Source organism: Macrobrachium nipponense, chromosome 16, assembly GCF_015104395.2.
Source record: "Macrobrachium nipponense isolate FS-2020 chromosome 16, ASM1510439v2, whole genome shotgun sequence".
Taxonomy (NCBI): Eukaryota; Metazoa; Arthropoda; class Malacostraca; order Decapoda; family Palaemonidae; genus Macrobrachium; species Macrobrachium nipponense.
The window spans coordinates 80,238,493-80,265,624 of NC_087209.1; the positions used below are offsets into that span (position 1 = coordinate 80,238,493).

Consider the following 27,132-nt stretch of genomic DNA (forward strand, 5'->3'; position numbering starts at 1 on the left):
GCTCCTCGCGCCTGGCTGGCGTCTCGCGCCTGGCTGGCGTCTCGCGCCAGGTTGGCGCTTTGTGCCTGCCTGGCACCTCGCACCTGGCTGGCGCCTTGCGCCTGCCTGGAGCTTCGCGGCTGGCTGGTACCTCGCGCCTGCCTGGCGCCTCGCGCCTGGTTTGGCTCCTCCCCACTTTGCCGGAGCTTCGAGCTTGGTAGAGTCTCGAGGATGTCTGGCAATGTCCACATCGGACACTCTTATCTGTCCTATATGTTCGCATCTAGCGCATCTGTGTCAGGTTGTAGGCCCGGTCTTTCTCCTCATCAGACAATGACAATGACCGTGTTCTTGGGGCTGTCTGCCTCTGGCGTTTTTTATGCCTGTTTTAGCATAAGGCTCCTGGTTGGCGCTACATTGTCCGAAAGTCCTGAACATCCACAATAGTAAATCACAAGACTGGAGAAGTGTGGAAGAAATTCTTCCACTTTGAGCTTTGGCCTCTCCGGCAAGGGGAGGTGATTGTAGTCAGCTACATCCAGTATACGATAGGATATCTAACAGTATGAGAGATAAGAGTCTTCCTCCGAGGAGGATCCTTCTTGAGTACTTCCCTTGCTCACGAGATCTCTTCTTACCTGTTGAAGGGGCTTCTCGTTGCAGAGAATCTTCCCTACCTCCTTGTCTGAAGGAAGGGAAGAAGCTTGGAAGTCGAAGGAGACTCCGAGCTGAAAATTGGGAGTACTCCTGATTTCTAGCTCTTTATTGTATCCCTCTGAACACCTTCTGGGAAGCATTTCAAGCCGTCATCGCATTCCAAAGACTCTGTAGGCAAATGTTTTAACCATTCTACTGTAGATGAAAACGTAAGTACCCTGCCTGGACAACGAAACCTCTATCTGAAAACATTGAATCAGGAATAGGGGGTTTTAGTTCTTTTGCCAGACATACTATGCTGGCAAGAACCCATTGCCTAATCTCCATAGAATCTGATGCGAGATTCCAATGCTCAAAAAATTCACTTGTCTTCTTGATCGTTTGGGACCAAGACAAAGAATTCCCTCATAAAAATTTCTCAAAGAAGTTTGATGAGGAGCAGTTCCATCTTGTCGGAACATAGAATCTGTGGCCACAAAAAGGATCCAATTAGAAGTACATGATATCCTACACTTGTCGTATTGAGGTATCATATAAGATCCCGAAGATCTTAATCCTCTGCTATCTCCAATCCCTTTATAGAGACAGAGTATAGCCTTTTACTGCGTTCTTTGATAGCAGATATATACAAAGGTGATTCTTCCCTCTGAAAGGGAAGAAAAAACCGCTGTGTGGTTCACAGAGGTATCGGAAGAGGACAGCTTTCTCATTCCCTCTAGCACGATCTGCAGCAATTCTATATCTTGTCAATGACTATTGTCATTTACCTTGAAAAATCCTCTCATTCATGTCCACTTCTGGTCAGTCTGCACGCAGACAGACTCAGAGTGGAGAAGTTGTTAAGGTCCATTTATAATAGATGCTGATAGAATATTCAGACTGTCTTGGAAAAGATTTCTAAAACATGCTGTGAGAAGAACGTGACCTCTGTGAATCCAACCTCTCTAAGGCCAAAATGAGGCATAAAAGAAAGGTATTATCTTCTCTTTCTTTGATGCCCTTTATCTTAAATTCTGCAAATAATTTATATTTAGGGGAAAAAGACTAAAGTTTATTCCCCTTTCTAAAAAAAAAAAAATAAAGATGGCGTATATTGCTACCTCTCTTGGTTCGAGGAAAAGGAAGCAGTCTTCTACCTTACTAAGAGATCTATGAAGAAGACTTTCCTCAGGTTCTCACAACTCTTTCCAATAAATGTTAAACATGTTAACAGTTATTATCGTCGATCGAGAAGGTTCTCTTTGTTAACGCGAACAGGAGCGAAAAAAAGAGATTCTCGATGCTCTTTGCGATATGAGAGTGTCGTGGAATTGGCCTAAGTGATTAAATGGGTAACGAAATCAGAAACGAATCTTGCCGTTACCGAGCCTGGTGTCCGAGAGGCTACTGGACTCTTAGGTTAATAACTCGCTAAAACGAGAAAATCTTGGATGGTGCTCTTGGCTCACTGCGCCAGGCTGGCGCTTCTGGCGCATTGCGCCAGGTTGGCGCTTCTAGCGCTATGTGCCAGGCTGGCGCTTTTGGCGCATTGCGCCAGGCTGGCGCTTCCTTCTAATTCTTTTTAGGTTATGTGCCAGAACACCTGTGCCTTTATGGTACCCGACATCCTTTCACATGTTAATTCCGTTCTTAGTAGGAAAAAACTATATACGTAGTTATAGTCCATTCAGGAAAACAAGTTCTGCCACAAAGAGAATGTTTCCCATCCGACTCATCTATCTTCTTATGAGCAGGTACTCTAATAAGCTATGCTTTCGTAAGCCTGAGAGCATTATATAATATAATGTTCTGCTGCGATAGAATTCTTTAATAATGTTACCTACGGTAAACAGCATTGAAAGGTTGTACTATCTCACTTATTGAAAGCTTCTTAGCAAAAAGGCATACAATTATTTTATTTATGTTAGCTTAACTATCCCCTCAATCCGAGGTTAAGACCGCGATTGTAGGGGAGAGATACGGATAGTTATTCCATCCCGCAGGAGAGAGAGATAAGCCCGACCGCTCATGACTGACACCTACATGGTACTGCGTTGGTCTCAGGGCCTCAGGCTCTCAGCGAAAGCAGTCTCCGTTAGCCGTCTGGCCTTACTCTTCCAGAGTTGCCAGCTACTCCATTTAATAAAGGAATCTTATAAAATTATTATCGAACTTCAGGAAGTTCTTATTAAAGCATATTTAAGCGAAACAAGACTTCGATAAACCTAGAAGCTAAGTAGGTGTTGTCTTAACAATCCCTTTAAGCGTAGTCCTTCCTAGGAAAGTCGTAGAAGGATACTGGTAATTGAGTTGCACAGCAAAGAAGTAACTACGTATGTGTTTATGATTTGACCGTATCGTATTCTCATAACATGCAGAAAACTCTACTACCTTCTACTATCTCCGTTCTTTTCGTTAATAGAACGATAGAAAGAGTATATATATATATATCCTTAAGGAAGGAAGTTAATCCAGGAACTCTTTACATATTCGTGATTTCCTCATAAAATCGCGGAAGAGACAGAATTCCTGTTTCATCACTAGGGTTTTACGGAAGGAAGTAGATATTTCCTATCCGCCATCATACCCAAACGTCGATGAGATTCTTATTAAAAAAAACTCCCAAACCTCTTGCCTCCTCAAAACGAGGGAAGAGCATGGATGAAGGAGTGTGTCCGCATTGAGAGGAACTGCCTAACACAAGAGTCTTCTGAATAATGAAAAGGGGCTTCTCTTAGTATCAGAATCCTTCTGACACAAACAACGGCCGCCTGTGCGACATCTTGCACATTTTGCCAGGTGGGGAAAGTTGCTCAAGTTAAAAAACTCAAAGAGGAGTCTCGCGACTGACCTCTCTCTCAATGAAGATTTTGGAATATTCTGACGCCTGGTGCCTGGATCCTTGCACCTAGCGCCTGGATAGTTCCGCGCGCCTGGAATGTTCCGCACGCTAGAAAGGAGACTCGCTCCTGGAACGTTCCGCTTGCGTGGAAGGTCCCGTGCGCCCTGGTAGTTCCGAGCGCCTCTAGTCTTCTTTTACGAGCCTCTTGCCAGTAAACGTTCAATGGAAGCATCCTTCTGATTGCCACTCTACTATAAGGCTCCTCAGTCTAGCCGTCTGTTTTCTCTTTGAAGGCGCCTTGCGCCAAGAAAAAAGTTCTGGAACGCGGCTCGCGCTCAGTTGCTGGAACGCGGCTCGCGTTTATCTGTAAGAACGAGGCTCGCGCGCTAGTCTGTTTTGGAACGCGTCTCGCGCTAGTCTGTTGGAACGCGGCTCGCTGCTGGCTGTTTTGGAAACGTGGCTCGCGCTAGCTTGCTGGCTGGCTCTCAGCCTCTCGCTCAGTGTTCTCTTAGTTTTCAGAGAACGCGCCAGATCGTCCGAACTCCAAACATGTACATTCTTCGTCTTTTCGGATGTAAGATGAAGAAACGGAAGAAGAGAGCACTTTTTAAAGGAATGCCTTTCCAATGGTTTATCCCTGGCAGTCTGGACGTTCTACAGATCCTGCCGAGGAAACGCCCGATCGGTGGGGATCTAACAAAACTCATTAAGGCTTTCGCTTTCCTTCTCCTCTGGGTATGTGAGCTTGGAAGAGGTCTAGGCCGAGAGCGAGACAGAGCCGATCGGACGCACCTTCTACTATTTAAGACGCCTTTCCAATGGCGAACTTGGCAGTCTGGGACGTTCTACAGATCCTGCCAGGGGACGCCTGATCGGTGGGGATTCTCCATAAGCTCCGTAAGGCTTTCGACTTTCCTTCTCCTCTGGGTATGTGAGCTTGGAAGAGGTCTAGGCCTGGGAGCGAAACAGAGCCGATCAGAACGCACCCTCCACTGCACCGTGAACACTAAAATCACTTCTTACCTTTCCATAGCTCGTATTTTGAGCTACATTCCTTTGTCTTCAAATTGCAATATGAATTTGAAGATTCTGTGAAGTAAGAAGGAGATGAGGATACAACACTACTAGCATTGTTAATGCTCTAAAGGAAGCGTAACTAATTCTATTCCTGACTTCCTCAAGAAGGAAGTTAGCTCAATCAATTCTAACATTTACTACACGTTATTATGAATAAATATTAAAAATTTTCCTTCTTGCAAACTATGTGAGTGTCTACCGAAAAGTTCGGTAGTTACACGTAAACAATTCTTCGAAATTTTCGAAGCCAAAGTTATTAAAACAAATTAATATGCGTGTGCCGAACCAAATATCCAGTACTTCCCTGCAAAGGATAGCCCAGAAGATCGATGGCGATGAAATCCAAAATCAAGTCAGGAGGAACTGCAAACGTTGTTTACATTCAAGCGACAGAGAAAATATGAATAGAAAACGGGAATGGTTCCTAATCCTGCCACCCAGGGCAGGACGGTAGATCACCTGACCTACCTGCAGCGTGTGCCGCGAAATTTGAATTTCTGTCGGGGACGACGGAGTCTTAGCTATGTATATATCTGACAGGTAAGTTGATTGTATGAAACAGTATAATAACCATTCAATTTCTATTCTTTTTTCTATCTTTACCTAATGTTTTTTTTTTTATTAAATGTATTGCATGAATAAGTTTTTCAATTTACAGCATCCTTTTACCAATAGAATACTTAAAGCACAAGGGGTAGATGCTGACCAATAGGAGAGCAGGACCTTATGGGGTGACTAGCATCAGGAACCAATGGGAGAGCGGGAGGATGGTGGCGAGTTTACTCAGTTGGCGGCGCGGGAGTTTTAAAATTGTTCTCGGTGGTCCGGGCAAATCTCGGGACTTTACAGCAACAACCTTTTGTATCTTGAAAACTTTTCGTATGTAGAGCAGTAAAATTTTTCACATTGGCTTTCGTATCTCGAGTTTTTCATAAGTAGAGCCTTTCATATCTCGAGGTACTACTGTATATACATTGGTACCTTGATACGAAATTAATCCGTTCCAAGCCCAACAAAAACACCCCAGTAAATTATATTTCCAGGCCTACAACACATGTTCTAGGGTTACGACGCTGATCCGACGGAAGAAATAGGACTCCAAAAAGGCAAAATACTGTACATACTTGAGTAATATTCAACTGCATGTAATGTTCAACCCCATTTTTACTGCATATATTAGGACTTTAGCATATGTTCCTTAGCAATAAACCTAGCCTATGTTAGCGGTAGCTACTGTAGCCTAGTCTATGATTCTGACATCTAAACCTAAGAAGCTAAAAGCTTAGAATATGCCAATTAAATGTATAAATAATCAGTATATACTCATTTCAAATAACTATTAATTAATCATTAACTATAATACACAAACAAACCAAAAAAAAACCCTTCCAATCGTTTGTTTACATTCAGCTCTTACTTTTCCTAGGACACAGTAAGCCATAAATTTTCATTAGTCTCTCTCTTCAACTAATGAAACTAACAAACAGTATAATAACCATTCATTTCTATTCTTTATTCTATCTTTACCTAATGGAGATACCGAGTTAATGACAGCTAAAATGAAACATACGTAACGTAATATTAAAACAGAAGAATTCTAAAAAATACGAATTTGTTGGCTTCGATGATAGCAGTCCAATTTATTTTATATTTTATGATATCTAATTCACATTTTTTTTTTTATTAAATGTATTGCATGTACTCATTTCAAATAATTATTACTATGAGATTCAGGGTCTCTGTAACACGGTTTTTTGGAATTTGCTCCTTTTCAAAGCATCGGATGTAGCTGAAAGTTGACATATGTATATTTTACAACCACACACAAATTTTGTCAGCATTATCAATAACCTAAACCCGATAGTTTTAATTTTTATAGAGTAAAAATGATCTAGCCGACGCCATGGCCAATGATTACGAGCCAAGAGTCGAAAAACATTCATTACGTAAGCAAGGTAAACAAACGCTTTTTGACTAAATGTTGCCCCGCCCACCCACCAGACAGAAATGCCATCGGCTCTGAAACCCAAAGACTTTATGAATGGCGGAACGATACATAGATGTGGGTGGGGTATCAGTGCTAGTGTAGTAATACTACTGTAGCAGTAGTGCTGCAACAGTATAGCAGTAATATACATGAATTAAACGTTTAGGCCAACTGCTAGGATCCTTGAGGATCATTTAGCACTTCTTACAACTACTCAAGAAATTAGTTTTTATAGCCAGAAGTTAAATTTTCTAATCCAACAATGCCCATGGTAGCCTTCAGTGTTATCCTGAATTATAACTAGGCCAAAGTGGGTGGAGCCTCATGAAGTTACCATTCTGACGATAATTACTGGTGAAGGTTTAAAGCCAAAATACGGTACCGGCTATTTTTTTTTCAGTAAGTAGGTAGATAGCCAATAAATAAAAATTGCTTGACATTGGATATAGCAGTTATCAAATCAAGCTTGCCTACTATGTTTTTGGTAATTACCAACTATTCCCTACATCTTGTCAATCTGATTGTGACCTATAAAGTAGACTGTAATTTCTTTGGAAACATTTTGGGAGTTAGACTAATAATCAAAGTGTTTTTGTATTTATTAACATATTTTGTTGATTTGTTCATTACGACAATTATCAGTGGAGAGGTTCCAGAATTCATAAAGGTGTACTGCTTTGCTTGTATTTAAATTTGTATGTCATTGTTGCCAGACGTTTAGCCTTCGTTACGTATAGCCAATCATCCATCGAGAAAGAGGGAAGAAATGATGTCATAAGTTACGTAACGAGTGCGTTCGAAACCTTTTTCTCTGAGTAAGTTGGCCCGTCTTCAAAAAAGGTTCACTTTTACATTAATAAGTACCAAATTTATTCAACCTACGTAGTGCAGAATACACTCAAAATTTATGTGTTGATATAATATGTATTCTGAATAAGCGTTATATTTACGAAATGCATAGATAAAAAGTTATTGCAAAAAAACCGTGTTACAGAGGCCCCGAATCTCATAGTAAGTAACCATTAAAAGCTTCCAAACTTCTGTTTACATCCAGCACTTACGAGTATCGAACAACCGCCAAGCAATCACTTTTCCTAGTTCACAGTAAGCCATAAATTTTAATAATTATCTCTCTTCAACTACTGAAACTACCAAACAGTTTAATAAGCATTCATTTCTATTCTTTATTCTATCTTTACCTAATTTTTTTTTTATGAAATGTATTGCATGAATAAGTTTTTCAATTTACAGCATCCTTTTACCAATAAATACATAAAGCATAAGGGGTAGATGCTGACCAATAGGAGAGCAGGCTCTTATGGGGTGACTAGCATCAGGAACCAATGGGAGAGCGGGAGGATGGTGGCGAGTTTACTCAGCTGGCGGCACACAAGTTTTAAAAATGTTTTTTTTGTATATTTGCTTTCGTATCTCGAGTTTTTCGTAAGTTGAGCCTTTCGTATGTCGAGGTACCACTGCATATAAATTATTTCCAGGTTTACGACATCTGTTCCAGGGTTACATCGCTTATGACGCTGATCTGGCAGAAGAAATATGGCTCCAAAATGCAAAATTATCAATATTTGAAGGGTTTTTTTTATGAAAATAGCAATAAAAATGCAGTTTAGATATTTTTAAATACACCCAAAGCATAAAAAGTAAGGTTTGCTTAGGATTTTTGATGATTTTCCAGCTTACAACGCATCTCAAGAACGGAACCCCTGTCGTAAGCTGGGGACTGCCTGTAATTGATTATCCAACACACAAATTTGAAAGTATTAAGAAGGTTCCTAGGTATGGTAGGTTATTATAGACTGTTTATCAAAGGTTTTGCTACTATAGCCAAACCTTGGACAGAACTAACCAAAAATGTTAAATATGAATGGAAGAATGAACAAATATTCAAGAGCAAAATGACCGCGACGAGCGAGGAGAAGGAGAAGGAGACTGCCTGACTTGACAGACAGCCTCGAATCCTTCCTGTGGTAAATGTGTTATGCCCTTCTCTTGGTGAAAACAAGGCCACCCGAGAAGGGCTGATCCTGTGAGAAGACGAGGGGCAAGGGGACGCCTCCTTCCTTCTCACAGTAACAATGATAGCGATCTGGGCGCTTAAAAGCGTCCTGCTACGATGACGTCCTATTTCCTTCTGCGGTGGAAAGACGTCACAATGTTAAGGCGACGATAGCAATCGCATGACGAGAGAGAGAGGACGAGAAGAGTCCTCCTCTATAAGCTTCTGTTTAAAGGGCGCGAGTCCTTCCGAGAGCTCCAACCCCTGTACGGGGAGGACGCCTCGGAGGACGAGAAGCAATCCTTCAGGATTCGTGCACGTGCACGATCTTTGGCAGCCTGGGAAGCGTCTTCAGGTCCTGCCGAAGGGACGCCAGATCGGTGGGGAGAACCCGTAACCCTCCTTCGGTTTTCGACTTGCCCACTCCCTGAGTCCTGGGAGTCCGACAGAGGTCTAGACCTAGAGGCGTTATAGGACCGATCTGACAGCCCCTCCACAACACTAAGGGCACTAACAACACATCACTACACTCACAACACTGATTGAAAAGTGAGCACTTTAGATTCCAAAATTATGGATGGAATCCACCATAACAGAAAGGGCATTACCTCTCGCAGACCCTTCCTCTTGGCCCGTAGGCCATACCACAGGGTTAGGCAAAATAAAGTCTACAGGAGGTTAGTAGGTTCATTACCCTGACTTCTGTTTACTGATGCAGTCTTGGAGGAAGACCTCCTGATTCTATCACGCTCTAATTTGCGTACATACGAATCATACATCTTCCTTCGGAATCAGTCAAACATCACACTAATTACATTGATCTTTCAACAAAGATTCAGACATCTTATACAAAGAAAAATCAAATTTAAATCAATTTATGATAGCGTATGCCTAGCCACAAATCCAAGTTAATAAACCAAAAAACAATTAGGATACTCAAGCGGCAATGAAGTTTCAAAATCCTAAGACGGACCGGCGACAGAGAAAATCTGAATAGAAAATGGGACTGGTTCCTGATACCCGCCTCCCAGCGGCGGGAATGGGTACTACCCACCTGGCCGACCACTGCGTGTGCCGGGAGTTTTGAAATTCTGTCTGACTTCAGAGAATACAGCTATATATATATATATATATATCTGACAGGTAAGTTTCATGAACAAAACTGTACATACTTGAGTAATATTCAACTGCATGTAATGTTCAACCCCATTTTTACTGCATATATTAGGACTTTAGCATATGTCCCTTAGCAATAAGCCTAGCCTATGTTAGCGGTTGCTACTGTAGCCTAGTCTATGATTCTGACATCTAAACCTAAGAAGCTAAAAGCTTAGAATATGCCAATAAAATGTATAAATAATCATTATGTACTCATTTCAAATAATTATTAATTAATCATTAACTATAATACACAAACAAACAAAAAAAACCTTCCAATCGATTGTTTACATTCAGCTCTTACGAGTACCGAACGAACGCCAAGCAATCACTTTTCCCTAGAACACAGTATGCCATAAATTTTCATTAGTATCTCTCTTCACTAATGAAACTACCAAACAGTATAATAACCATTCATTTCTATTCTTTATTCTATCTTTAACCTAATGGAGATACAGAGTACTGACAGCTATAATGAACAGCTTCCAAACTTCTGTTTACATCCAGCACTTACGAGTATCGAACGATCGCCAAGCAATCACTTTTCCTAGTACACAGTAAGCCATAAATTTTCATAGTCTCTCTTCAAACTACTGAAACTACCAAACATAAATAATAAACCATTCATTTTCTATTCTTTATTCTATCTTTACCTAATTTTTTTTTTTTTTTTATTAAATGTATAGCATGAATAAGTTTTTCAATTTACAGCATCCTTTTACCAATAGAATACTTAAAGCACAAGGGGTAGATGCTGACCAATAGGAGAGCAGGATCTTATGGGGTGACTAGCATCAGGAACCAATGGGAGAGCGGGAGGATGGTGGCGAGTTTACTCAGTTGGCGGCGCGGGAGTTTTAAAATTGTTCTCGGTGGTCCGGGCGAATCTCGGGACTTTACAGCAACAACCTTTCGTAACTTGAGCAATTTTCGTATGTAGAGCTGTAAAATTTTTCGTATTTGCTTTTGTATTTCGAGTTTTTCGTAAGTTGAGCCTTTTGTATGTCGAGTACCACTGTATATGTAATGTGGTTATTTTTCGGAAGACCCCAGCCACCTCCAACATTAAAATTTATATTTTTCTTGGGAAAAAAACAAAAACAAAAAATTTCTCAATGCATAACACCTTTGCAAATTCTTAACAGAGAAAAAAAAATATTCAAAATTACAATTAGCCAGGAATTTTTTCTAAGTTTATTGTTGATGTTCACAGTGTCACGCTGGGTAGCTATTGTTACGTTCATATGTTTGTTTCCACTCCTCATAATGCGCACTGTGACAATTTTCGCTTACATGCGCAATGACTCCACCCACTAAGCAAGATTATCCAATGAGAATGCTGTACCTGCAGTAAAAGCATTACTATTGGCAACTGATTTTTTATGGCCTTCAGCTTTGTTTCAGGACGACAATATTTTTACACATGCGTTCCCCTCAGGAGTTTCTTATCTCAGAATCAGAATTAAGATTGATTTTATTCGGTAGTTTGCTTTCCTTTTTCCATGGATGTCATTGAAAAAGGCGGTTCAAATTCAAATTGAAATCTTTAATTGTTGGAAAATGTGATCATTCAAATCCAAAATCAGTTTAGTCATGGCTGCACTTGTGGAGCTTGCAATGTAACCGAGTACAAGGCTATTAGACGTTTTTTTACGAACTCTGCAGAAGCTCTGCAATTTTTGAGAGATCATGACGGCCTTCCTAAGGCGTAAAGTGTCCAAAGTGTGGAAACAGTGCGTTTTAGGCACAGATAGACATCATTGGCAATGTAACGGCAAATTCCGGTGGCCTAAACCCCATTTCCAACCTTGGAAAGTGGTTGAGGAAGCGGTTTACTAACAATCAGATTTTCCAAAGTTTGAATCTCAAGGCTGAAATGACTGTCAATTGGAGGAGTTTCTGCTTGGAGGTGACTGAACATTTTGTTGAAAATTAGCCGCCAATTGGAGGTCAAGGCGTTTTCATCAAGACTGACGAATCAAAATTTGGAAAATCCAAACATGGACGAGGCAGGGAGGTTCGTGGAGTATGGGTCTTTGGTGGGATAGAAAGTTTCAGAGTAGTTTTTTAGTGCCTTTTATCGAAAATCCCTGTAGAGATGTCGCTACCCTTACCCCACTTATTCTTAAGTATATAAGGCCGGGGAGCTTTGTAGTTAGACGAGTGGGCGTATACAAGAGACTTGGTGAATTCGGATATCAGCACCTGACCATAAATCATAGCAAAGCTTTTGTTGATTCAACAATCCACAAATTCACACATAGAATATCAAGCGCTTGTGGAGGGATATTACCGGCAGTACCTCTCAAGCTGTTTTTAGTAGTTCCTCATTGGACGAGTGGTTTTCGCGCTTGGCTGTCAATCCGGTGGTCCGTAGTTAGATTCTCGGATCTGCCGACGCGGAATCAGAGGAATTTATTTCTGGTGATAGAAATTCATTTCTCTACTTAATGTGGTTTGGATCCCACAATAAGCTGTAGGTCCCGTTGCTAGGTGACCGATTGGTTCCTAGCCACGTAAAAATGTTATTGTTAGTATACAATAAGGTTTTGTACATACTTACCTGGCAGATATATACTTAGCTTTACGTCTCTGACGTCACGACAGAATTCAAAACTCGCGGCACACGCGACAGGTAGGTCAGGTGATCTACCTTACCCGCCGCTGGGTGGCGGCTGTAAGAACCAATCTCCCTTTCCAGCCAGAATTTTTCTCTTCCACCTGTCTCCTGAGGGGAGGCTGGGCGGGCCATCAATCGTATATATCTGCCAGGTAAGTATGTACAAAACCTTATTGTATACTAACAATAACATTTTTGTACATGAACTTTCCTGTCAGATATATACTTAGCTGATTGACACCCTTGGTGGAGGGAAAGAGACAGCAATATAAATATGGAAAAAGGGGAAAACAACACTTGTTGTAGGATGTAAAATACAACCTTGGTTCTTACCTGTTTAGGCAGAAGACTTCGTAGTTACTGTCTATGAGTCTGCGTTGCCTGAAGAGCTTCAGCGAGGGCGTGACCTACAGCTGACAGACTCTTTGGTCTATCAAAGGGATTTGGTTATCCGCTTACTTGATAGAATCCGAGCAGGATCTTGTCAAAGGGGATTCGCCCACTTATATGACAGAACCTAACCACTATCATTGCATGGAGCTCAAACATAAACCGATCACCTAACCAATCTAATCATTGTTAGACATACGACATGAAAGACATGCCTACCCGCATGCTCTTTCAAACAACCAAAAAACTTACAACCTAAACAAGGGGGAAAATATATACTACAAAGGATATGTCTCAGCTCCCTGCCCCAGCACCGAATCCGCCGATACGTACGGGCCTAACGCGAAGCACTTTTCATATGTAATTTTGACGTCTCTCAGATAGTGGTTTGCGAAGACTGAGTTGCAACGCCAGAATGTTGCCTTCATATATTACTCAGGGATATGTTTTTGTTGAAAGTTAATGACGTGGCAATCGCTCTTACCTCATGAGCTTTGACCTAAGAAGTTTGAATTGACTTTCATCACATATCGCATGTGCTTCTTTCACCAGGCTTCTGATAAAGAAAGAAAGCGCATTCTTCGCATTCTTCGAAAGAGTCCTCCTTGGATCTCTTACAGAGCACCAAAGGTTGACATCATTGCCCTTAAGTTTTTTCTTTCTCTGCAGATAAAACTTTAAACTTCGTACTGGGCAAAGTGACCTCTCTGCTTCCTCGCCAACTAAGGCAGACAAACCTTGGACTTCAAAACTCCTAGGCCAAGGATTTGAGGGGTTCTCGTTCTTAGCCAAGAACGAAGGTAGGAATGCACAGATAGCTGCATCTCCTCTGAATCCCACATTTCCTTCTAATGCATGGAGTTCACTAATCCTCTTTGCGGAAGCCAATGCCATGAGAAAAAGTGTCTTCCTCGTGAGGTCTCTAAAAGAGGCAGACTGAGGCGGTTCGAACTTAGGGGACCTCAGGAAACGTAGCACTACATCCAGATTCCAACTCGGAATCTCTGGCGAAACCTTTTTGGATGTCTCAAAAGATCTTATTAGATCATGAAGGTCCTTGTCTTCTGAAATGTTTAAAGTTTCTGTGCCTAAACACTGCAGACAGCATGCTACAATAACCTTTAATGGTAGATACCGCCCCCCCCCCAGTCCACTTTTCTCCCTAAGGAAAAGTAAGAAGTCTGCTATTTGGGTTACAGAGGTACTGGAGAGGAAAAGTGATGGTTCCTACACCACCGTCGAAAGACGTCCCACTTCGATTGGTAGACTCTAAGGGTAGAGGGCCTTCTTGCTGCTGCGATAGCCGTTGCAACTCTTCCAGAAAACCCTCTCGTTCTGACCAAACTTTTGACAGTCTGAAGCCAGTCAGATCTAGAGCGGGGAGGTTTTTGTGATACCTGTCGAAGTGGGGTTGTCTGAGCAGATCGATCCTCTGTGGTAATGTTCTCGGAAAAATCTACTAACCATTCAGTACCTCTGTGAACCATACTTGTGCGGGCAGAACGGGGCTACCAGCATCATCCTTGCTGCCTCCGATTCTGCAAATTTCTTGAGTCTCTCTCCCAGTATCTTGAATGGAGGAAAAGCATACATGTCTAGGCCCTTCCAATCTAGGAGAAAAGCATCTATCGACACTGCCCTCGGGTCCGATATCGGAGAGCAGTAGTTGGCTATCCTCGCATCTTGGCTGTGGCGAAGAGGTCTATATGAGGCCTCAGCCCCAAAGATTCCACAGGTCCTGGCAAACATCCTCGTGAAGAGTCCACTCTGCAGGCAGGACTTGATCTTTCTTGCTTAGGAGGTCTGCTCTGACGTTCTTTTCTCCCTGTACGAACCTGGTAAGGAGATAAATCTTCCTTTCTCTGCCCACAGCAGAAGTTCTTTTGCTGTCTCGTACAGGGAGAAGGAGTGAGTCCCCCCTTGCTTCCTATGTATGCCAGGGCCGTGGTGTTGTCCGAGTTGATCTGTACTGCCGAAGCTAGGACGTAGGGCTCGAATGTTTTCAAAGCTAGCCAAACAGCCATCAGCTCTTTCTTGTTGATGTGCCAGGTCACCTGTTCTTTCTTCCAGGTGCCTGACACTTCTCTTGAGCCTAGCGTTGCTCCCCAACCTGTTTCCGACGCGTCGGAATACAACACTTGGTTGGGGTTCGGAATGTGAAGGGACATCCCTTCTGCAAACCTGAGAGGGTTCGCCCACCAAGAGGGGTCCTTCTTGATTTCTCTTGAGATCTCGAAGGAGAACTCTAGGTTTTGCGAACGACACCTCCAGTTTCGATGTAGAAAGAACTGGAGAGGTCTGAGGTGCAACCTTCCTAGAGAAAGGAATTGCTCCAACGAGGAGAGTGTCCCCAACAAAACTCATCCACTCCCTCGCTGTGCATACGTCTTTCTCTAGGAAGGCTTTGACTTTCTCTGACCCTCGGGCTATCCTTTCTGGAGACGGAAAAGCCCGAAAATCCAGAGAAACCATCCGAATCCCCAGATAGATACGATCTTGACTGGGGATCAACTGAGACTTTTGAAAGTTCACCAAAAGTCCCAGAGAACTCGCCATGAAAAGGGTCTTTTGTAGGTCCTCCAAACATCTTTTCTGTGACTTGGCTCTGATTAGCCAGTCGTCCAATTTATAGGCGACACTTATGACCCCTCCAAATGTAGCCATCTTGCTACATTTTTCATTAGTCCTGTGAAGACCTGAGGAGCTGTTGAAAGGCCGAAACACAAGGCCCTGAACTGGAATATCCTTCCTCCCATCATGAACCTGAGGTATTTCCTTGAAGAAGGATGGATAGGCACATGGAAGTAAGCGTCCTGAAGATCTAGGGACACCATCCAATCCCCTGGACGAAGAGCCGCCAACACTGAGGATGTCTTCTCCATGGCGAACTTCCTCTTTTCTACAAAGAAATTCAGGGCGCTTACATCCAGAACCGGTCTCCATCCTCCTGAGGCTTTTGGAACTAGAAATAGGCGGTTGTAAAAGCCCGCTGAGCATGGGTCGCTCACTAGCTCTATAGCCTCTTTCTCTAACATTTGTTCCACTGCCTGTGTTAGAGCGAGGCTCATGATGGGATCCCTGTACCTGGCCACCAACTCCCTCGGAGTCGTCGTCAAAGGTGGTCTTTCCGTAAAGGGAATCAGGTATCCTTTCCGGATAATCGAGAGGGACCAGTTGTCCGCTCCTCTCTTTGCCCAGGCTTCCGAGAATCTTAGAAGCCTGGCACCTACTGATGTCTGGAGGACTACTTCCCTACTTCTTAGCTCTGGAAGAGCGTGAGAAGGATCTACCTCTCTTGAAGGGTCTATTACCTCTAGAGGTAGAGGCTCTAGAAGGAGGGCCCCTCGAAAGGGCTCCTGTCTAGCTGGAGTCTCCTTCTTAGTCTTCGTCTGGAAGGAGGTCCTATGGTTTCCGTGCCGACTGAGCGAGCATGTCTTGAGTCGCCTTCGCAGAGATAGATCCTGAGATGTCCTGGATTATCTTCTTCGGGAAGAGAAGAGGCGAGAGCTGCGAATATAGAAGCGAGGCTCTTTGAGCATGCGAGACGGACTTAGTAAGAAAAGAGCAGAAGACTGATCTCTTCCTAAGAACCCCTGCTCCAAACAGGGAGGCTACTTCGCTCGATCCATCTCTAACTGCCTTATCTATGCACGTCAGAACACTGTTGAGATCCTCTGGCGAAATGGAATCCGGGTTCTGAGTCTTTTTTAGCCAAGACCCCAAAGACCAGTCAAGGAAGTTGAAGACTTCCAAGACTCTGAACATTCCCTTCAACAGGTGGTCGAGCTCGTTCATAGCCCAGGTAGTCTTAGCAGACAAGAGAGCCGAGCGTCGTGCTGCATCCACCAGTGAAGAGAAGTCCGCGTCTGCAGATGACGGAAGACCCAGGCCTAGGGGTTCTCCAGACTCATACCAAAAACCTAGTCTGCCCGTAAGCTTGGAAGGAGGGAAAGAAAACACAGTCTTCCCTTTCTCCTCCTTAGAAAGCAGCCAATCACCAAAACCAAAAACCCAAAGCCTTTTTCATTGAGATGATTGGCTTCAGCCTCACACCAAGAGGAAACCTTCGTCCTTGCTTAGAAGTCGAGAATAACGAGAGAGGAGACGGAGGAGCGACGGGAGTAAGAGCGTCTCCAAACTCTTGAAGAAGGAGATCTGTAAGGATCTTATAGGACGATACCGAAGAATCCTTAACTAAATCCTCTTCTGAAGGTTCCACTTCATCCACCGAAGAACCCTCGGCTTCCTTACGAGAGCAGTTGGACTTCTCTAAAGAAGTGCGTCTATCAAGGGAGTGTCTGGCAGCCGTCTGGCGCCTTTCAGGGGAAGCCAAAGCTTCGGGAGAGCTCCTCTCGAATGCGTCCTTCCTACTCTGATGAGTGCGTCCTCTTTGATCCTTAAGTCTACTCCTAGATTCCCGGGAGTCCAAAGGGGAGCGCCTGCTAGGAGAGGAGAGCCTACTATGCTCAAGGCGCCTAACAGGATCCATGCGCCTGTTGCCAAAGGAGAGGCGGCTTGCCTGTGGCGAACTGCGCCTACAATGAGGAGAACGCCTACTAGGCTCTTGGCGCCTACCTACAGGAGAGCGAATCCCTGGAGAAGATCGCCTACTCGGAGACCGGCGTCTACCATGCTCCACAACCTTAGATCGAGACGCGTGGGTCTCTGCAAAAGATAGTCTCTCAGCCGAGACATATCTTTCAGGCTCTTTACGCCTGTCCTGAACAGAGCGGCTAATAGGAGAGCCACGCCTATCAGGAGAAAAGCGCCTATCTTCCGCACCGCGCTTGGAAGCGGGAGAGCGTCTACTTGGGGAGTAGCGCCTACCAGGCTCTAGGCGCCTAACATAAGGAGAGATCCTGTCTCTTGAAGAATCCATGAAAGAGGAGGCTCTCTTATCCGGAGATTGAAGGATCTTCGGAAAGGAGCGAGAAGACGAAGCTGTACGCTTATCTTTAGACGAGCGCCTACTAGGCGCTAGATCCCTTTCTACTGGAGACATGAAGTCGCCAGGAGAAAGCTTCTTGGGCGATTGTCGCCTGGAAGACGACAAGCGTCTGTCGAGGGAAGAGTGCCTCCTTCCATCCGCTGTTACAGGAGAGAGAGCCGCCTCCGACTGAGAAGGTAACGCAGGCGAAGGTATCCTAGACTTCTTGACGGGGAGCGAGACGTCCTTCTTACGACGCTTACCTCCAGCCAAGGAGCCCGCCAGCGCCGAAATCTGAGCTTGCAGCCCCGCAAGAATCCGAGCTGGAGATCTTGCAAAATCCTCCACAGGTGAAGAGGATCGAAGCCTACTCTGAGGCGAGAACTCCTTTTCTTGATATCCACTTCCGGCTCTTCTGGAAAACATTCCGGGCTGGAAGGAAAGGCGCAAGGAGCCTTCCAGGCTCTCTTCAGCGGTCGCGATGAATCCGAGGCGCTCCATCCTCTTCTAGGCGAAGGTGAGGAAGAAGAAGAGAAGCATTGGCGCAATACCTCCTTTCCTTCGCGCGAACAAGGGCAGCCTGGGTAACGAACATCAGGATCTACCGAGGGGACGCCTGATCGGTGGGAGTTCTCCCTAACCTTCCTGCCGCTGTTGACTTTCCTCCTCCACTGGGACTGGGAGTCTGGAAGAGGTCTAGGCCTGGAAGCATTAAGGAGCCGATCAGACGCACCCTCCACTGCACTGGGGTCACTGCACAATTCACCTTCACTATCACTCTTACCTTGCAACGAACGAATCTTCTTCTCCATGCTAAGGATCGTGGCTCTCATGGTTGCCACTTCCGAAGTCGTATCTTTAGGTTCGATGCAGGGCGCAGGAGCTGAAACTGGAGAAGGATCTAATGCTACAACAGGATTGTCTACTTCTACCTCGCTAATACGAGACTTACTAGAACTTCTAGACGAAGCTTTTCTCACCCTGTCTTTCTCCAACTTCCTCAAGTAGGAAGAAAGAGCCTTCCATTCACCCTCATCCAACTTCTCACACTCATTACACGGGTTAACAAAAGAACATTCTTTTCCTCTACATTTCAAGCATACTGTGAGGATCTACCGTAGCTTTCGGTAGCCTCACCTTGCATTCATCCATAGAACACACCCTAAACATAGAAGATTTCTTAACCTCTACATCATACATCTTGAAATCAAAGAAAAATCCAAACCAATATCAAAAAACAATCCACAAGTGCGTATGCCAAGGCAACAAGATCAGGTACTTCACCGAAAGTCAGTCCAAATAAATCCAAGGCAACGAGAATCGAATAAAGCTGTCAGGAGGTAACAACCACAGGTGTAGTCGTCACCGGCGACAGAAAAATTCTGGCTGGAAAGGGAGATTGGTTCTTACAGCCGCCACCCAGCGGCGGGTAAGGTAGATCACCTGACCTACCTGTCGCGTGTGCCGCGAGTTTTGAATTCTGTCGTGACGTCAGAGACGTAAAGCTAAGTATATATCTGACAGGAAAGTTCATGTACAAAAATATCTAATACTTCGGGCCAGCCCTAGGAGAGCCGTTAATCGGCTCAGTGGTCTGTCTGGTTAAACTAAGATAAATTAACTTATGTCAGTAGTGGATCATCAACAGTTCCTTCACACCTTCGTCGCTGCTGGTAAACTCCATCGATGCTCCCTTGGATCATACCTCCCAGCCCGGCCCTGGTGGGGCGTCCACCTCCTCAACCGACGTTCACCCAGGTGCTGTTGCTACCTTGCATCCAGAAACAGATTAAAAAAAAAAAAAACACACGCACACACACCGTGGGTATGGAGGAAAACCAGCCGGTCAGGGAGCATGGCCAACTATGGTGGCACGGGCGAAGCCCCAGTCAGGTGCGGGGGCAAAGCCCCCTCAAGTAACATGGCCAACTATGGGGGTACAGGGGCAAAGCCCCCCTCAAGTAACATGGCCAACTATGGGGGTACAGGGGCAAAGCCCCCCAACAGGTAACAAGACCAGCTAGGTTAAGTTATGGTATGTTGTTAGTTTGGTTCCTTTTATAATAGACCTCCTTAGCCAATCCCTCATAAATATGCATCTCTAATAACTTACAGTCTGTAGTTACTGCTTAGAACAAATACCGCCACCCCACCCACGTCCATAGCTAATACAGCAAAATTATAACCATTAAACACCCATAGATCACGTTATTTTGGTATTTTTATGTTGTAATAGTACTGTATCATTACCATTTGTGCATGGAAAACCATTTTTTCTGGTTTCCTTGTTTAGTTGGGTTCTGCCTGTTATTATCTTCCGCAAATCACTCTTTTTCTGTTATTTCCTCCCGTGCATTGCCTGTTCACTGTTTTCCCCGCTCACAACCATGGTTCCCACACTGGGAGGGAGCCCCTTTGTTGGGATTTTAAGGCAGGGGTAACAGGAAAACTATACAATAGCGGAAGATAACATCAGAACACAACAAAACAAGAAAACTACCAGAAAAAATGGTTTTCCATGCAAAAACGGCTGGCTGGAGTCTTCTGAAAAATTACCTGCAACACTTATTGATATTACTCATGATAGCAGTTGTAATCAGCACACTAAAACAACATTTTGTTGCCTATATTAGTGAAAGTATGAGAGGTCTTATTCCCGAATCATGGTTTGAACTGAAATTCATTTTTACCTCGTATTTGATGGTTTTATCTTACTGGCTGCCATCACAAATGAAGCTCCACAGGGCTTAATTGATTGTAATTAATACACATTGTTCTTAATTCACTCCAAATTACACTTGAAATACATCGAGTGTGTTGACAACTAAGCCATGGCGGGAACAATTTTTGTCTTAATGTACAGGGTGTCCAAAAAGGCTCAGTATACCAATACAAGTATTTATTACTTAGAAACCACGTAACAGAGTAATGCAGTTTTTTGTAGAATGAAGAGCTCTGAATGTAAACTTTAATGTACAACATTCTACAAAAACTGCATTCCTCTATGTTATATGGTTTCTGAGCAATAAAAAATTGTAATGGTATTGGGACTTTATGGACACCCTGTACGTACATATGGCTGCCAAAAGCACCGGCAAGCAGACAACAGATTAGTGACTTGACAAATTTTTTTTATATTTTTAATAGCAATTTTCATTGATTAAAGTCCACATTACTTTTTTATTTTATTTATTTTTAATAATTGTACTTATGACTGAAATAAATGTAACTTTTAATGCTTGAATGCTAGGAATGGCAAAATTTCATCGTTGCCAATTTAGTGGAGCTTCACACATACGTCGATACATTTACAAACTAATGCAATAATGATGAAATAGCTCTGATATGTATAAATGCTAAAAATAGATACGGTAATTTTACTTATTTCCACGGTTTTGTGTAAGTCTTATACCCAGTTTGGAAGGTAAACACTAATTGGCAACACTGAAAAATAGGAGTGCGAACAACACCATAGCTGCTGTTCACAGCAAAACCATTGATATTTGAGTCAGGAATCTAGTTACTCTTCCAACAACAAATATTTTCATGAATACATAATAAATTTATGTAATTCATAACCTTACACTGATTAACTTTTTTTTTTTTTTAATTATCTAGCGCACTCCTTTCCTCCCAAAAAATCGCGAGTTTCCTTGGACTCAAGGGCAAACGTCATCATCATTTGAAGGCCCCCATACACTGAACGGCTATCAATATCAACCGCAAAAACACTGTGTATGAGTTTGTCTGAATGCAAAAGTGGGCGAAGCTTCATGTCTCGATCTCAGCAGGAATCTATGACAACCAGGTTGCTGGCTTGCGACTTAAGTCTGTCAAACAGATCGTTCAATGTATGGGTTTGTCTGCCGATATAATGCCATCGTGCTTGTCTCTTCTAGAGATGATGCCATGACTTCTAGAGGCAAAATCTAAGTTCAGACTGAAATCGGTGCAGAGATCATTCATACTGTCTGAATAGTGTGTATGTGGGTCAGTAACGACAATTGTTCAGTGTAGGGGGGGGCCTTAAGGAGGCCGGCTGGAACCCTTATATATGGGGGTAGAGCAAAAAATGCGGATGAAAAAAATCATGGAGCTTCATATAGCAATTGAGAATATATAAACGAAGTATTTCGTCAAAATTCCTCTTACTTTCTGTGTTACAGGTTAATTAGTAAACGTAACTCAATAAGCCAAAAGCATTGATCCGTACAAGAAAATGCAATATTTCTTCTGTTATCATAAATTTTGATAATTATTGTCAAAGAAATTGTGAGCAATGGCATCTGTAGGGATTCCATGAGTCGCAGAAGGGAAGTCAGTCAGCTGCCAATTCAACCACGATTCAGTGCGAGCACAAACCCCAAGTAGTCTACACGTTCGAGTTCCACCTCCGACATTCGCTTGCTTTTACGTCGTTTATCTTTGTTTTAGCAAGAATTTCATCATGTCAATGAGGAAATGACAAGCAAAACATCTAGCTGACATACAAAGAAAATTCACTAATATGATTACAGAATATAATAATGTACCCGATATTAGCGTAGTTAGTGAAGAGAGAGAGGGAGGGTTGCGTAGTCGTAACGCCCCCGTCTTGCCTGATGCACACGCCACACTGTCCCCCAGGCTACGATCTTTGAGCAAAGGGATCTTCATTTATGATAAATAACATATATTTGGTTTATTAATACCCAATAAAGAAATATGAAATTCATAATAATCATGATTTATTGACATTGTCTTTGTAAAAAGAGTGTAAACCTTCGAGTTTTGCCTCTGACATTCTCTTGCATTTAGGTTTGTTTATCTTTGTTTGGCAAGAATTTTCATCATGCCAAAGAGGAAAATACAAGGAAAACATCTTGCTAACATACATTACCAACCTTTTAAACTGCCCCGAGTAATGGACTGAAAAGTCCTTATAACTAAGGAAACCGTTAACACAAGTACTGGGTAGAGTCGAGTCGAGTTGGTAATGGGCCTGGAGGAGCAGGAGGTGCCAGGGAATGATTTGGCCATCGTGGTCAGTTGATAACTGAAATAAAATACACTGGCTGGCAAGTATTTTCAGGAGGAAGTTGTGTGGGGGGGGGGGGGGGGTTGGGTTTAGCATGAAACAGGGTAGGGAGAATGGGGGGGGTAAATGTTTTAGTTTGTGAAAAAAAAAAAAAACACGAACGCATGTATACATTACATATATACACGGTTTTACACATCTGGTACTTTAGTATAAATTACCGAGTACAAGTCAAGAGGCCATTTTAGTGAATAATTAATGGAATATTATATATTTTCAAGGATCAGAATGGCCAGTTCAGGGGGTAATTGAACCTAACAAGAAATGTTGAGAACAATTGTAAAAATTGCATAGCCTGACTGGTGGAGCTATACCACCATACCCTCCCTTAAAGAAAGTTAAAGCAAGAGTAACTTATAGGTTAGGATACTAACCTAACCAACCTAACCTAGTAGAACGTGTTACCTGACCGAGGAGGGGGGGGGGGGGGTAAACCCCTTAGGGAAGGCAATCTTAGAAGTGTAACACATTGGTTAGGATACTAACCTAACCTAACAGAACTTGTTGCATGACCGGGCCATAACCCCCCTTAGGTTAGGATACTAACCTAACCTAGTAGAATATGTTACCTGACGGGGGGGGGGGGGGGCAGCACCCCCGTACCCCCCCTTACATAAAAACAGTCTTAGAAGTGTAACATATAGGTTAGGATACTAAACTAAAGACCACCTAACCTAAGTAGAAACATGTTGCCTGACTGGGTTGCCTCCGCCACCCCGTACCACCCCCTTAAGGAAGGCAATCTTAGAAGTGTAAAACATAAGGTTAGGATATAACCTAACCAACCCAACCTAACCTAACCTAGTAGAACATATTACATGACTGGGGGGCAGACCCCACCCTTACATAAAAACAGTCTTAAAAGTGTAACATATAGGTTAGGATTCATACCTAACCTAGTAGAATGTATTAACAAAATCGGGGGTTGGGGGCCGTCCTTAACCCCCTTGAGAAAGATGATATAATATAAAAGTAAATATAATAAGTAAAATGTTATCCAAGAAATTGTTACGGATCAGAAAGGCATGTAAAAGTGAAAGAAAAAAAGAAAGAAAAAAAATGCATGTGTAATTTGGAATGCCTAAAATGTAAAAATGTAGTACCATCAATTTTCACGTCGTTGACAAAAAGGCCTCAAAAAGTCCTAAAACCTCCTTCTAGTCCCACCCCTCAGGAGACTTTCAGGGGCGTGCCCTCAATTGTAACGTAATATTGTAAGATATGAAGGGCAACATTATGAAGTGAGAACAAGTCACTGCACATATTAAAGAATACTATGATAAACGGAACTGAAATAAAAGCTTGAAATAATATACACAATTACAAAACAAATGAGGAAAAGGAATATATATATGTAAAAATGCATGAATCCTCCCAAAACCTCCTATCACAATGTAGGGTTAATAATGTAACATGATTGGTTAAATACATGTAACCCCCAACAAAACCCACATTTATTTCCTAAGGAAGTTTGTGTCTGAAACAAAAGCTGCCTTATATCACGGCGCATGCGCAGTAAGATTGGGGCATGCGTGGTAGGGTTCGGCGTCGTAACAGCAGTAGTAATAAAAGGATTTCGGCTATATAACATATCCATTATCAGTTTATTTATCGATTTATTTCAGCTCGAATTTCGTGTTTCAAATGTCATAAATAAATAAGAGGAAATAACAGCAAACCCTTCCCTCAAGTGTTTCACCCCACCCAAAACCGTGTATTCCCATCGGTCCCCCTTACCGTAGGATAGAGTTGAACAGCATAATTCTCCCAAGTGTTTTACCCCACCCAGAACCCCGCATTCCCATCGGTCGCCCTTACCGCATAATAGAGTTCAAAGGTAAATTACAGGTTAATTACAGCCGGCCAGAAAAATATTACTTTAAATTCTTTTTCAGGAGCTAAAACTGTATAAAAAAAACGTCAACTGGCATAGTATAGTGCGCCGCGGTATAAGGGCTTAGATCTACCCAAGACTGGCCCAGGTAGTCGGTAGTCCACTCTGTTGTTTCCCCTAGTCTTGTTTGATTATGCGCACATCCCGGAAGTGCTATATACACTTCAGGAGAGAGAGAGAGAGAGAGAGAGAGAGAGACAGAGAGAGGAACAGTATTTTGCATATAATTATAATGTAAATAGCAGCCTACCTTTTACCCCATGGCAGATTTAGGGGGAGTGGGGCCAAGCAGGCCATGGCCTAGGGGCTCCCCTCAGTAAAAGAAAGAAAAAATCTCCTGGTACCCAATTAGAAAATAAATCTTCCCCCCTGATGTATGTCCCATGTTGCTTGCCCATTGGTGGTATTTCTATATAAGCATTCTGCGGCGAGCTAGACTATGGCAATTGACACTATCCTATGTTATTTTACTTGCTGTACAATATTTGAAAGTAATATTTATTCAGCCAACTATAACTAAACAGTAATTTACCTTTGAAGACTACACAACGGTACCAACGGGTGCGATGTACCTAGCTATGTACAGAGTTCAAAGGTAAATTACAGTTTAGTTACAGTGGAACGATAAAAATATTCCCTTGAACTCTTGTAAAGCAAGTAAAATAACATAGGACAACGTCAACTGCCATAGTCTAGCTTGCCGTGGATTAGTTATATTAGATCTACCCTTTTGCTTACTTCAAAAGTAGAGCAGAGGTCTCGGAGGTGTTGCTCCCACCTCCATTGACTCATGACTAGTGCCCATCTCCGGTGTCAGGACGTGTTAAAGTACTTTTTCGGAGGGTGGATCAACAAGCGGGCAAGACTGGATCAGCTAGTCCACTCGGTTGTTTCCCCTAAATGAGAGGGTGGGGGACCCACCCTAAATCCGCCCTTGCTTTTACCATTAACATATTCGTTGCTCATCTGTCAAGTCACAGAAACATCAGTTATTCCCACAGTGTAGCATATGGAAACACTGCTGAGCAAATTAGCCAGCTCTTGAGCACCAAGCTCTGAAATAAGAAAATGTCCCACAGGCTACTTCCAACCATCAACTTTTTACCATACCTACCGCTCTACCAGCTATTTGATGGCAATTTCGTCCATTATGATTCAGGAAACAAAACACAGATTTATGGTTTTCGAGAGCGGCATCTGCTTTACTTTTCAATGCGGAAAATGAATAATTTGCAAACCAGGTTTCCCTTCCACCTGCTGCCATTTTTGTTCTTGAATGCAGCAAACAAGTGTTGATAGCTATTTCATAGATAGCCTATGGCAATTAAATGTTTTAAAAGACTATAGCAGTCATATTTCCAGGTCAATAGTACTCACCAATGAAAGGTAACAAACGAATTTGTAGTCTTGTTAAATCTTTGGGTGTATCCGTAAGCCGCACAAAACATCCGGGATTCTTATGAAGACTACCTAAATAAAAGTTGACCGGCACAACTTCTCACAACAAAGCCCTGATACTTATAAAAGAGTCACAAACAGGGGGAATCTTAATAATCCGGTGTCAAAAATGTCATGACGTTCGTCAAATTTTACTTCAGTTAATCCGGGTCAGGGATCTTTATAAATCGTAAGCACAATCCGTAAATCAAATGAGGGAGGGTAGCGGCAGGGAGTGCACAAAGGGCGGTTCAGGTCCTTTAGTTCACGCGTTACAGATGAGTGACGACTGACGAGCTCAAAGTTTTCAAACACTAAGCAGAGTTGCTAAATAACACTCATTTTTATAATCATCACGCTGTTACCAAATATTTCATAAATGTTTTAATTTTCTTTAATCTTATTTCATAGGGATATTTATTACATAGAACAAAGAGCCATCGAAATTGCCCAAGTTTAGGTTTCCGAGCCAGAATATGGAGAAAAGCCTACCCAAAAATAACACAAAACGCACCATATGGGTCCCGTCCCCCTACAGCAGCAGTCACGATTCAATCGATAAAACAACTAAAAAATATTCAAAACATTTTAACATTAAGCCAAATTCACTTTTTGACGAGCGTTCTACTATGTTCCCTGTCTACCCGTCACCCGGAGGAAATGGGTCCCCCAGTCACTCAGCAGGCTGGGACCCCCGAGCCCTCCGCAGTGTTTGTTCTCATGGATAAGGGTAGTTACGAAAACAACTCTTTAGTCTTTACTTTCTCCTTTAAAATGAAATGGCAATAATGCAAGTCATGACTATGGAACAAGCCAAAAACTGTTCCCGAAATGGAAACAAAAGTATCATTTGGAAACTTTCTGAAGTGAGGCATACGTTTTCATGGCGGTGACCAAAATGATACGAAATGCTAGAAATGGACAAAAATTAGACATACTATTGCCTCAATTTTTCCTGAAAATGGATACCTTTTCTATTTCTTGCGTATTTCATATATTTAACTTTAAATACTTTATTATCGTATTGGCCAGGATGTACTGATTTTTTTTTCTTTACATAAATAATACCCAAGATCGCTTAACGAAAGTAAAAT

General features: G+C 42.7%; 1 long non-coding RNA gene across 1 annotated transcript in view; it reads right to left on the reverse strand.

Annotated features, from left to right (window-relative positions):
- Positions 1-26,731, reverse strand: part of LOC135195480 (uncharacterized) — a 39,801-nt gene extending 13,070 nt beyond the window's left edge. Inside the window, exon 1 of the long non-coding RNA XR_010310151.1 lies at positions 25,979-26,731. This is a non-coding gene — a long non-coding RNA (uncharacterized LOC135195480). The remainder of the gene's footprint in view (positions 1-25,978) is intronic.
- Between the last annotated feature and the right edge of the window lie 401 nt (positions 26,732-27,132).